This window comes from Chrysochloris asiatica, unplaced genomic scaffold (assembly GCF_000296735.1).
Source record: "Chrysochloris asiatica unplaced genomic scaffold, ChrAsi1.0 scaffold00470, whole genome shotgun sequence".
In the NCBI taxonomy this organism is placed as follows: Eukaryota; Metazoa; Chordata; class Mammalia; order Afrosoricida; family Chrysochloridae; genus Chrysochloris; species Chrysochloris asiatica.
In genome coordinates this window covers 459,349-474,006 of record NW_006408988.1, presented here as the reverse complement: position 1 = coordinate 474,006, position 14,658 = coordinate 459,349, and positions in this window count along the sequence as shown.

Here is a 14,658-nt window from a genome sequence, read left to right as displayed (position 1 = left end):
ATGTCAAGATCTCCAAATAAAGGCAATATTCACTATATCCTAAATTTTGTTCCAGTTTCCAGGACAGTTACAGTTATAATTCCTGTTTTTGAGCCCTGGTAGGACTGTAGGATAAGCACTGAACTGCTAACCACAAGGTTGGCAGTTCAAATCCACCAACTGATCTACAGAACAAAGATGAGACTTTCTGCTTCTGTAAAGACTCAGAGGCTTCTTAGAAGCCAAGATGCCAAACTATATCTCAAATATGTAATGGGGAAAATCCCAAGTAACAAGACAAAAATAAACATTTTCTAACTTTTACTTAATACATTTTAAATCTGGCCTATCATATGCAGCTAGTGAAGCACTCAACAGAACAGTCTGGTACATGGCCAAGGAGTACTGAATGACTCTTTTGATTCTGTTTGATCAGAGGATTTTGCTAGGAATTTGTGCCTGACAGTTGGAGCTGCTCACTGATTAATGGTTATTGATGATCATCAACAAGTCTCAGTTTTTGTGCTTACAAAGACTCCCATATAGTATTGTTATATTTGCTTATATCCATAGATAAAAGTCATCATAAAATTTTAAATTATATATAACATGTATATAAATCATATTTTATATATAATACAAAAAGCTTCATTTATTATGTAACATAAAGTTATATATTATACATATGCATAATGGAAAAAATAAAAGATTATTGCATGGGTTAGTATGTGCTGATATGGATGAACTGAAAAAAATAATGTATTTTGGAGATTACCAAATTGGGAAATCCTGACAAGTGTTAATCCTCAGGGCAGCTAGGCAGGTGATTGATAGCCAAAAATAACCCTTTGAATGGCACAGTCCCCGATACCACATGGGATGCCAGACCAGTGTCCAGTCTGAAGACAGCTACAGATACTTTTAAGTCTTTACAAATTACCCCAAATATGACTTCCTTAAAAAGTAATGTGATTAAGCTCACAATTTTGTCACTCCGAAATTAAATAGGGTAGGATGGAATATCTCTGCCCCCTGTTGTGAGGACACTCAGCTGAAAGTATGAAAATAATCTGGTGCTTTCACTCCTGTGTCACATACTTAATGCTGGCTCAGTTAGGACTTCATCTTGGGTTGTAATGTAGATAATTTTTTTTGTGGTCCCTACATTTGAACTGAGCTTCTTTGCATCATGATATCCTAGAAATATTCAGAGATCTTCCCTGGTACCCAAGGTAACACTGAGTTATTGTTGTATTAAGTGCCATCAAGTAGTTTTCTACTCTTAGCAACCCTATTCAGAGCAAAATGAGACACTGTCCAGTCATGAGACACCCTTACAATCGTTATGTTGTAGCCCATTGTTATTGCTACTGTGTCAATCCAACTTGTTGGGAGTCTTCCTCTTTTTATTGGCATTCTATTTTATCAAGCGTGATGTCTTTCTCCAGGCCCTGGTGCCTCCTAACATATTTCCAAAGTAGAAGAGACAAAATCTCACATTCATGCATTGATAAGGAGCATTCTTGCTTTACTTCTACTAAGACTGATTTATTTCTTTTTCTGGAAGTCCACATTACTTTCAGTTTTCTTTGCCAACACCATAATTCATTGTTGTTGTTGTTGTCAGGTGCCATCGAGTCAGAACAGACTCATAGTGACCCCATGCACAGCAGAACAAAACAATGTCCAATCCTGGGCCAACCTCACTACCGCTGCCACACTTGACGTCATCAATGATGCCACTTAGCTGATCCATCTCGTTGGAGGTCTTCCTCTTTTTCTCTGACCCTCCATCTTATTTTGATGTCAATCTTGATACAATCCTGATATAATTAAGATACAATCAAGATGCTCTCCCCTGATACTATCAATCCTGATACAATCAAGATATTCTTTCCCAAGATGGTGGCTCTGGGAACAGCTGAGTGTCTTGATCCAGAAAACAATGGATTTCTGGATTCTTCTGCAAATTCCCCAGCTGTAAACCCTTTGATCCTCCAAACATACCTTTATATTTGTTTCAGAGTTCCAACACCATCTCATGAGCCCTCTTGGCCCAGTATTCTGTGTTATTGTTGATGGAGCTCCTAACTATATGTCTACCTGATCCGCCATCTTGAAGGTGCAAGGATTGGTAGTGTAGTGGTTAAGAATCTGGCTGCGAACCCCGTGGTCGGAAGCTCGAATCCCCCAGGCCCTCCACTGGAGATAGATGGGGCTTTTTGCTCCTTGCAGTTAAAATGGCCTTGAAGTCTGGTGCATTAACCCACAGTACCACACCAGGACTCTGGATCTCTCTGCTCGAAGATCTCGCTGCTCAAAGATCTCGCTGCTCAAAGATCTATTCATCAGTTATTCTTTGGTCTTCCTTATACATTGTCCAACTATCACATGCATTGTTGTTCTTAGGTGCAATCAAGTCGGTACCGACTCATAACAACCCTATGCACAGCAGAAACACTGCCAAATCCTGGGCTAACCTCACTATTGTTGCCATGCTTGAGCCCATTGATGCTGCCACTTTGCCAATCTATGTTGCTGGGGTCTTCCACTTTTCTCTGACCCTCCACCCTACCAAACATGATATCCTACTCCAGGGACTAGTCCCTCTTGACAATATGTCTGAAGTATGAGAGACGAAGTTTAGCCATCCAGACCTATAAGGAGCACCCTCGCTGCACTTCTTCTAATACAGAAGTGTTGATTCTTTTGGAAGCCCATGGCACTTTCAATATTCTCTGCCAACACCATAACTCAAAAACATCAATCGTCTATGGTCTTCCTTATTCACTGTTCAGCTTTTGTATGCATATGAGGTTATAGAAAATACCATGGCTTGGTTCAGGCGCACTTTATTCTTTAAGTTGACATCTTTGCTCTTCAACACTTTAAAAAGGTCTTGTACAGCAGATTTGCCTAATGTAATACGTCATTTGATTTCTTGAATGCTGTTTCCATGAGTGTTGATAGTCAATCAAAGAAGAATGAAGTACTTGACAACTTCAGTCTTTTCCCCATTGATAAGGATGTTGTTTATTGGTCCAGTGGTGATGGTTTTTGAGATAGAATCCATAATGAAGGCTGTGCTCTTTATCAGTAAATATTTTAAGTCGTCTTCAATTTCAGCAAGCAAGGTTGTAGCATCTGCATATTGTCAGTTGTTACTGAGTCTTCCTCCAATCCTGATGCCACATTTCTCTTCATATAAACTAGATCATTGGCAAACACCTAAAAATTATCATTACCACACACACACAAAATTCACAATGATATGAAAACTGTAAATTCATACTCATCAAAAGACTTTTCCAAAAGTAATAAAATATAGATTAGAAAGGAGCTCAACACCTTGGACTTCCTCCTTCAGTATCATTGGCTCTTGATCATATGTTACCTCTTGAAAAGGTTGAAAATCAATCATTTCCTTTTGGTACAGTGACTCTGTATATTCCTTCCATCTTCTCTAGATGTTTTTTGCATCATTCTGTTATTTGACCAGAGAATCCTTCAATAATGAAAGTCGAGGCTTGAATTTTTTCTTCAGTTCCCCTAGCTTGAGAAATGCTGAGCTTGTTTTTCATTTTTGGTTTTCTGATTCCAGATGTTTGCACATTTTGTTGTAATATTTGACTTTATTATCTTGAGTTGATCTTTGAAATTTTCTGTTCAGCTCTTGGACCTCCTCATTTCTTCCATTTGCTTTAGCATCTCTACACTGGAGAGAAAGTTTCAGAATCTCTTCTGACATCCATTTTGACCTTTTTCTTCTTTCTTGTCTTCTTAATGACTTTTTACTTTCTTCCTGTATGATGTTCTTGATATCATCCCAAAACTCTTCTGGTCTTCAGTCTTTAGTGTTACTGTATCTAATCTGTTCTTTAGATATCTCTAAATTCAGGTGGGATATATTCAAGGTCATATTTTGACTCTCATGGATTTGTTTTCATTTTCTTCAGCTTCAGTTTGAATTTGCATATGAGCAATTGATGGTCTGTTCCACAGTCTGCCTCTGGCCTTGTTTTCACTGATGATATGGAGCTTTTCCATCTTCTCTTTCCACAGATGTAGTCAGTTTGATTTCTACATATTCCATTTGGCAAGGTTCATATGTATAGTCATTTCTTAAGTTGTCTAAAGAAAGTATTTCAAATTAACAAGTCATTGATTTTGCAGAATTTTATCATGCTCTCTCCAGCATCATTTCTATCACCAAGGCCATATTTTTCAACTACTGATGCTTCCTCTTTGCTCCGTACCTTGGCATTCCAATATTGATTGCATGTTTGATCAATTTCAGATTGAAGACGTTGGTAGAATTCTTCTATTTCATCCACACTGGCTTTAGTTGTTGGTGTATAAATTTAAATAATAGTAGTACTGACTTGTCTTCACTGTAGGTGCATGGTTAGTTCCCTATCACAGATAGCGTTGTACCTCATGACTGATCTGGATATGTTCTTTTTCTGACAACGAATGCAACACTATTCCTCTTCAATTTGTCTTTCCCTGAATAGTAAACCACGTGGTTTTCAGATTCAAAATGGCCAATACCAGTCCATTTCAGCTCACTAATGCCTAAGATATTGATGTTTATGTGTTCCATTTCATTTTTGACAATTTCTAATTTTCCTAGACTCATAATTCATTCATTCCAAGTTCTGATTATTAATGGATGTTTACAACTGTTTCTCTTCATTTTGAGTTGTGCCCCATCAGCAATGAAAATCCCATGGGCTCTTCTCTCATGGGCTTTATCCATTCATGTCATCATGGCGAACTCGACTTTGAATCTCTTCCACAGTCACATTTTGAGTGCTTTCCAACCTGAGGGGCTCATTTTCTGGAACTATATCTGACATTGTTTCTCTGCTTTTCAGAAGGTTTTCAGTGACTAAATATTCAAAAGTAGTTCATCTAGTCTGTCTTCATCTGGAAGCTCAACTGAAACCTGTCTACCATGCGTGACCCTGCTGGTATTTAAAATACTGGTGCCATAGCTTTCAGAATCACAGCAACTCACAAGCCACCTCAGTATGACAAACTGACAGATGAGTGGTTTATCACATCCATATGAAGTGATAAATAATGCCTTATTCTTCAAACTGATATTTTTGCTCCTGGACATTTAAGATGTCTTGTACAACAGATTTGCATACTGTAATACAATGATTGATTTCTTAAATGCTGCTTCTATGAGTGTTGATAGTGAATCTAAACAAAATGAAGTCTTTGACAACTTTAATCTTTTCTTTGTTTTCCATGATGTCATTTGTTAGTGTAGTTGTAAGGATTTTTGTTTTCTTTATATTGAAATGCAATCTATATTAAGGCTATAGTTGATGATCTTCATCAGAAAGTATTTCAAGTTCTCCTTACCTGCAGCAAGTAAAATGTATTATCTTCATATTGCAGTTTATCAATGAGTTTTTCTGAAATCCTGATGCCATTCTTCTTCATATAATCCATATTCTCAGAGTATTTGCTCAGCATACAGACTGAATAACATAGTGAGAGGACACAACCTTGGCACACACCATTCCCAATTTAAAACCATTCAGTATCTGCTTGTTCTAATTTTAAAAACTGCCTCTTGTTCTATGTACAGGTTTCTCTTGAGCATGATTAAGTGTTTGGGAATAACAATTCTCAGTTTTATCTATATTTTTATATGATCCACACAATTAAAAGCCTTCACATGGTCAATAAAGAACAAATAATATCTTTCTCATATTCTTTGCTTCCAGTCAAGATCCATGAAGTGTTAAGCATGATAACCTTCATTCCACATCCTCTTCTAAATATGGCTTGAATTTCTGGCAATCCTATTGATGTATTTCTGCACCTGTTTTGAATTATCTTCTTAAAAAACCACTTTCATGTGGTATTATTCAATAATTTCTACATTCCGGTGGGTCACTTTTTTTGGAATGGGCATGAATATGGGTCTTTTCCAAGCTGTTGGACTTCCAAATTTCTTGGTATTGACAAATAAGATGTTCCAGTGCTGCATCAGCTTGTTGGAACATTTACATTTATATCCTGTAAAATCCTGGGGCCTTGTTTTTTCGCCAATGGTATCAGTACAGATTGGACTTCTTCCTTCAGTACAGATCACATCCATAGTCAACAAGTATTATGTCCTACTTGTTTTGAATTCCTCAGAAATCAGCTGTATACATTGGTGCAGACTCATCACTGCACACCAACTGCCTACACAGTCAAAGATACATGCTCATGCCTTCCACTAAGCTGCCTTTTTACTTTCTCTCTCTCAAATTTCCATCTTTCATTTTTGTTTTGTTTTATATTGTTTTGCCCATAATGTGTCCCCACTAATCAGCCATACCTACTACCTGCTGCCCACCTATAGGGAAAGTCTGACCATCTACTCTTGCAGCACTGGATTAATTACAGCCATCATACAACACCTGCTATTCTTCCCTGAAAAGAAAACACAGACCTGCATCAAAGTAACCCAAAACTCACCACCAGAGTTGTACCTGCACTAGTTGTCTGGATGTGTCAACATTAAAAAAACAAAAAATCAGGGAGAAACAAACCAACAAACAATTAACAAATAAATACAATAATACCAAAATGTCAAAGAGGCAAGAGACAACTTCAAAACTAAGAAATAGAATCAGATAGCCCATGCAAGAAGCCAAAATAAAGAACCATGAAAACTCTCAGAGGAAGAAAAGGCAAAGAAACTACCTGATATGGAATTCAAAGTACTTATATATAAGGAGCTCTGGTAGCATAGTGGTTACAAATCGGGCTGTGAATTGTAAGGTCAGCAGTTCAAAACTACCAGCTGCTTTGTGGGAGAAAGATGAGGCGTTCTGTTCCTGTCAAGATTTACAGCCTTGGAAACCCTGTTCAGGGTCGCTATGGGTTGGAACTGACTCGACGGCACTTTAACAACAACAACATATATAGGAACCTCTGCGAGATCAAGGAAAACACAGACAAAACTCTAGAAAATTTCAGGAAAACAATAAAAGAATAAAATGACAAAAATTGATAAACAATTAGAAGCCATCCAAAGAGAGTAACTAGAAATACAGAAGATTGGCATTAATATTTTTGAAATAGATAGTAACTTAGAAAAATAAAGGAGTGGAATTGAGTCACTAGAATATAAATCCTTCGATGCCAATCTGTTAGAAGAACAATCAGGGAAAAAAAATAGAACAAGTAAAGAAACCTAAAAATTATGTGGGACGTTAAGGAGAATTAATTACATGTGGTCAGAATTACAGAACATAAAGAGCCAAAAAAAATTTTAAGCACAGAAAAATTTTAAAGATTTGCTGACAGAAAACGTCACTTATGTCATGAAAGATTTAAGACCCTCCATAAACCCCATACATCTCAGACCCTGGAACAAACTAGCTAAGACATGTTATAAATAATTTTTTAAAAAAACTAAAGACTAAGAAAGAACCCTGAGAACAGCTCAGGAAAAAACAAAATGTTACCAACAAAGGGAGACCAATAGAATTAAGAATTATTTTCTTGGCACACTGGCAAACGGCAATGACATAACATGCATTAAAACCTGAAAAAAAAAATTACCAATGAAGAAATATTTATCCAGCAAAAATGGCCCTACACTGGTGTGTGCCTGATTCAAGTCACAATATTTTCAAGTGCTTGATATGCATGTGAAAGTTGGGCAATGAATAAGAAAGACCAAAAAGTTGGACAATGGATTATAGTGTTAGAGAAGAATTTTGAAAGTACTATTGACTTCCAGAGAAACAAATAAATCTGTACTGGTCAGATTGCTCCTTCAAAACAAAACAAAACAAAACAAAAATATCGGAAGTGACTCTGGGCTGATAAGATTTAGTTAGTAAGAAGGCCCTTCAAAGAAAGCTTACAACTTCCTTTAGCTAGGAGACTCCAAGCCAGGTCATCTGGGTTTCTTACCATAATATAGTTTATTCTGTTTATTAATCCATTTTTTTTTTTAAATTTCATTCTAATTTAACTACTTTGAATCAGCTCTAACCTGTTTCTTACTCACTGATCTCAAATTTATATGCTGTAAAAAGATAGACTGAAACAATTTCATCTGAGGAAATATGACTATGAAATTCATTCCTTATGTTGCAAATAATATTGAATTTTATGTTAAGTCAAATTTTTGTCATTCAACTACTTTACATTAAGTGAAAGTAACAGTATCTAGCTATTTCTTTCTACACTTTCATTAATAATTAAATCTAAAGTGACAGTGATTTTCAGTTTTGATCAGTTTCAAAATATTTCAATACAAAGAAAAACATGGTGTAGAATACATTATTATTTCTTAAAATCAGATTTTAAAAAATAATATACTAGAATTTACTGCAGAAGTGTGTCACTTAAAAATAGTAGTCTGAGAAAAACACTTCTAACATACAGTATAAATTTTAAATTGAAGATTTGTAATACTTTTTTGTAGGGAGTCCCCAATTTAATACTAAAATACACTGAAAACAAACTTAATTCTGATGTAGATGACATTTCACTACTGACACTTTTTAGTGTTTCATACAATTGATAAAAATTTATTCATGAAATACTAGGAATGCAAAGTGTGTTATCATATCCACTACATAAATACATAAAGGCAAAGTGCAATAAGATATTTGATACTTAAACATTCTTCCCAGATATAAACCTAAGAATAACCATAAAATTATGTAATCTAAACATTTTATTATAAATAACAAATTTAGCATACATACAATATATAGTTCATTCAGAAAACAACTCTGCAATAAACTATGTTTGATACCGTCTTGTAAATAGTGACTGTAAAAGAGAATGAAATTTTTTCTGGTCCTGTTATCGTAGTGGTTACAAATCAGGCTATGAGCCGCAAAGTCAGCAGTTTGAAACTACCAGCTGTTCCTGAGGGGAAAGATGAGGCGTTCTGAACCTGTAAAGATTTACAGCCTCAGAAACCCTGTACAGGGTCTGACTCCACTGCACATAACCACCACCAACACACCATACTCATAAAGGTTTCTATGTTTGAACTTATTGTTGCAGTCATTGTGTCATTCCTTCTCATTGAAGGTCTTCTTCTATTGTCCTAACTCTCAAATTTACCAATGATCATAGCCTTCCTCAGTTCCTGGTCCCTGCTGACATCATATTCATAGTACTTAAAGTATTATCATCCTACTTCTAAGAACAATTGTGATTGTTCTTCTTCCAAGACAAATTTGTATTCTGGAAGTCCATGGTATATTCAATATTCATCGCTAGCACCACAATTCAAAGGCATAAATTTTTCTTTGATCTTCTTTGTTCATCATAAAGCTTTCACATGCATAGGAGACTGAAAATTCCAGGCTTGGGTCTGTCACACCATGGTAATCAAGGTGACAGCTCTGCTTTTTAATACGTTAAAAGAGGTATTTTGCCGCAGATCTATCCAATGAAATACATTATTTGATTTCTTGACTGCTACAACCATAGGTGTTGGTTGTGGACACAAGTCAAATAAAAACCTTGACAACTTAGAGGGGAAAAAAAGCCTCTCAAGTATGATGCCAAAATTAGGACATTTCAAGATAAACAGAAATTAAGGGAAGTTAGAAAACCAGACTAACCTCACCAAAAATTCTTAAGGGATTCTTTTATAGAGAGAACCAACAGAGTAAGATAGCAACCTGAGATAAAAATACATGATCACATCACTCAGAAGCAAGTCCAGATAAAGAATTATCAAAAATAAAACAAATGTGCAAAACCAAAAATATTGAACCAAAGGTGTCAATTGGTAAATGACAAAAGCTATAAAGAAAAAAGAGGAGATAAACAAAAAGAACTTCTAAATGGAGATGAAGTCAAGATGCTAGCAAGACAGAACAACAGTTTTAACTTAAGGAGATAAAAATAAATTACAGGGTGGTGGTGTTAATGTGCTCTGAAGTTGGTTGTGACTCATAACAACCTTGTATAGGGTTTCCTGGGTTGTAAATCTTTATGGGAGCAGAAAACCTCATCTTTCTCCCACAGAACAGCTGGTAGTTTTGAACCACTCGACTTAAGGTTGACAGCCTGATTCATAACCACTACACTACCAGAGCTCCTTAAACTATTTGTTGTTGTTAAGTGCCGTTGAGTCAATTCTGCCCCATAGCGACCCTGTATAGGGTTTCCAAAGAGCAGCTGGTGAGCTTGAAACTCAACTTGAACCTTGCAGTTCAAATGGCTTTACAGTCTGGCATATCAACCCACAGTGCCACACCAGGACTCCCCTTAAACTATTGGGTAGGCACAATTAATAATCTTTCTAATTAAAATTAAAAACAAGAAAATCATAAAGAGTCAGTGAACACAAAATCAATAGCAACAATGGAAATGAAAATAAAATTGGTAAGAAAAATGAGCTCAGCTCAGGAAAACAAAAACAGCAAAAAAAGTATTACCACACACATACAAATTTCACAATGATATAACAACTGTAAATTCAGACTTCTTGGTAATTTAACTAAACTTAAGTCAATTAAATGCACAATTAAAAACATAAAGAGTGTCAAAATGGATTAAGAAACACAACACACCAATTTGCTGTTTAGAAGAACATACCTTAGACACAAAAAGAAAAAAAGTTAAAAGTCAAAGGGTGAAAATAATATGCCAAGCAAATTGCAGTAAAAAAAAAAAAAAAAAAAGAGCATTAGTGGCAATATTGATTTCTGTTAAAATAAACTTTAATATAAATTACAAGCATAAGAGACAAGAAAGGGCATTAAATAATGATTAAAGGACCAAAATATAACCCGAGGACAAGGCCATAATAAATATCTATGCACAAAATGAAAAAAAAACAAAAAACAAAAAACCAACAAATATACAAATTAAGCAATAACAGAAATGAAAAGAGAAATAAACAACTCCACAATAAACTAAAATACTATGCTCAAACTATTCCTGAGCATAGAAATTCCTGAACTCGTTCTATGAAGCAAGTGTAACCCTAATACAAAGTCAGAGAAAGATAGCACTAAAAAAAGAAAATCTATTAAATGAAGATGGAAAAACTGGATATCCTGCAGAAAAATGAAAAGTGATCCACACCTCACATCTTAATTAACTTAAGATTAATCAAAGACCTAAACATAAAGCCTGAAACTATAAATACCATCAAAGAAAAATAGAGGAAATCTTAGGGTCCACCATTTAAGGCATAAATAAACCATCAAATATAACCCGAAATATAAGACATAAACTAGATGATTGGCAAACACCTGAAAGTTACCATTACCACACACACATAAAATTCATAATGATATGATAACTGTAAATTCATACTCATCAAAAGACTTTTCCAAAAGTGATAAAATATAGATTAGAAAGGAACTCAACAAAGACACAGAAGAACTAAACAACACAATCAACCAACTTGACTTCAAAGACTAATACAGAACACTCAACCAACAACAGCACAATTCTTTACAATACAAATAAAGCATTCTCCTGAATAGATTATATGTTAGACAACAAAACAAGCCTCAATAAATTTAAAAACATTGGAATACTACACAGTATCTTCTCAGATCACAATGCTGTAAAATTAGAAATCAATAATAGGAAGATCAAGAAAAAAGACGAAAAACCTAGAAATTGAATAATGCCCTATTTAAAAACTACAGAGTGATGTTGTTGTTATTGTTAAGCACCATCGACTTGGTTCCGGCCCACAGTGACCCTGCATAGGTTTCCAAGGAGCAACTAGTGAGCTTGAACCACTGACCCTGTAGTTTAAACAGCTGTGCAGTCTGGCACATTAACCCACAGTGCCACACAGAGTGATAAAAGATATAAAATATGGAATTAAAAAAATGAATCAAAGTGGAAGAGTACTTTGATCAACATTAGAATCAAATAAGAACAAAAACACAACATACCAAAATATTTGGGACATAGCTGTGTTTGAGGGCAATTTATAGTAATAAATGTAAGCATCCAATGAATAAATAAATAACCAAAATGAATATCTTAACCCAACATCGTCAACAATTAGAAAAAATAACCCTTCAGACACCAGAAGAAAAGAAATAATAAAGATTAGAGCAAAATAAATGAAAGAAAAACAATAGAATCAACAAGAAGGTGGTTTTTTGAAGGATTAATAAAATCAACAAATCACTGACAAATCTAAAAAAAAAAAAAGAGTAAGAAATATACCTATAGACTGAGAAAATCATTTTGACAATGATACATCTGATAAAAACTAATATTTAATATTTATTAAACAAACTTGAACACATCAACAACAAAAAGACAAACAATCCAATTTAAAAGATAGAGGACATAAATAGATATTCCCCAATGGATACATTCAGGTGGTCAACAAATACATGAAGAAATAAATGCTCATTAGCATTAGTCACTGGAGAGGGAAATACTGGAACCCTCATTCCCTGCTGGTGTGACTGTAAAATGGTATAACCACTGTGGGAAATTCCATCAAATATCTTGAGGGAATGATTCACTGAGCTGGGGGAACGTTTAGGTCAATTGGCTTAGCATAATCCACAAAGACCAAGTTTGACATTCTATTTTAGTGAGTAGTGGAATCTTAAAAGATTATGAGTGGTCCTTTGTAAAAATATGTGGTACAAAACCATCTTCCCACAGCCCAATCTACTCAACTGGGTTTGCTGATGTGTTGCAATGGCTACACAGAACTCAGAAAGCATACTCACAGTTAGGGGGTTTATTAGGGATGTCAACAGAATCAAAAAGGCTCAGAGCACAGCTGTTCCAACTATTTGCTGAAAAATTCCCATAGAATATTTGTGATAAATACTACTCCAGCATCAGCTTCAGCCTGAAAACACTTGGCTCTAGTTCCCTGGTTCATCAAATTTAGTTCCTTCAGTTAAATACCTAGAGGCACCCCAGTCTACAAGCAAGTATCCTGCCCAAAGTTACTCAGTTTTACTTGCTCCATGGGCTGGGAAGACTACTGCTCGGTTTCTGGTTCTTGGTTCTGCTGCTGCTGCTCATCTGCAACTCCTCAGGTGTCACAGCTTTCTATACCTGGATCAAGAAAGTTAATGTGCAGGGATCTCGGGGTCCAAAAGACATAATCCACTCCAGGCTCCTTCTTATTGACAGTAGTGAGAACCTCTCTACTGTTTCTGAGTTGGTTCATTTTATACCCATGTTAGAGTTTCAAGACTTTGAAATTTTATAGCCAGCTAAAACCCACAGCTGGTTCATGTCATCCTATCCATATCTCCTCCCATGTTCTCTTATCCAGACCCACCAGCGATGAAATGTTGTTGGTTGGGAGTTACAGACTATAGTTAGAAGAGACATTAGATAATTCACTATATCACACCATCTAAGATGCAACTAACTCTTGGTCACTCCCCATATGGATTGAAAAAATTCAAAGACTCAAGAAAACAATTAGCCTTCATAACCCTGAACCTGGTGCCCTAGTAAACTGATGTAGGATAAGCATTGAACTGTTAACCACAAGGTCAGAAGTTCAAATACACTAGCCTCTCTTCAGAAACCCTATACAGGATCACTATGAGTGTGAACCAATGAAATGGCACATAGCAACGACATCCCAAGACCAGGAAACAACCCTGGTGGCACTGTAGGATAAGCAATGGTGGCACTGTAGGATAAACTGTAAGGTTGGCAGTTCAAATTCCTCAGCTATTTCACAAAGGAAAAGATTCACAGCCTCACAAGCTGTATATAGGGTCTATGTGAGTTGGAATAAACTCCATGGTGGTGAGTTTGAATTTTTTGAGGTTGATTCTGAGACCAGGAGAATTAAATGGTGCTAGATACCACTACCAACAAGGAGCTCTGGAAGTGTAGTGGTTACGAATCTGGCTGCTACCCTCAAGGTCGGCAGTTCAAAATTACCAGCGGTTCCGCAGGAGAAAGAAGAGGTATTCTGCTCTCGTAAAGATTTACAGTTTTGGAAACCCTGTGCAGGATCACTGAGTGGGAACTGACTCCATGGTACTTAACAACGACAACAACAAGATACCACTACCAACAAGGAGCTCTGGAAGTGTAGTGGTTATGAGTCAGGCTGCTACCCTTGAGGTCAGCAGTTCAAAACTACTAGAGGAGAAAGATGGGGCTTTCTGCTCATGTAAAGATTTACAGCCTCGAAAACATTATGCAAGGTTGCTACGAGTCGGAACCAACTCCACAGACCACCACCACCACCACAACCACTGACTCTGATTTGTTGGTGTTAAGTGCCTTCAAGTCGGTTCCGACTCATAGCAACTCTGTATAGGGTTTCCAAGGAGCATCTGTGTTGAGTTTGAATCGTTGACCTTGCAATTCAAACCGACCTTGTAATCCAGTGCTTATCTTGCCACAGCAGGTCTCCAACACTTCTGATGTTGTTGTTGTTAAGTGCTATCGAGTTGGTTCTGACCCGTAGAGACTCTGAAGTCCAAAGAATGACTGATGAGTTTAAACCACTGACATTATGGTTCAAACTGCCTTTTTATTAGCCAGCATATTAACCCAAAGCACCATATCAACCATGGTTGTTGTTGTTGCGTGCCATGGAGTCCATTCTGACTCACAGCGATCCTGTATAGGGTTTCCAAGGCTGTAAATCTTTACGGGAGCTGAAAGTCTCATCTTTCTCCCACGGAATGGCTGGTAGTTTCAAACTGC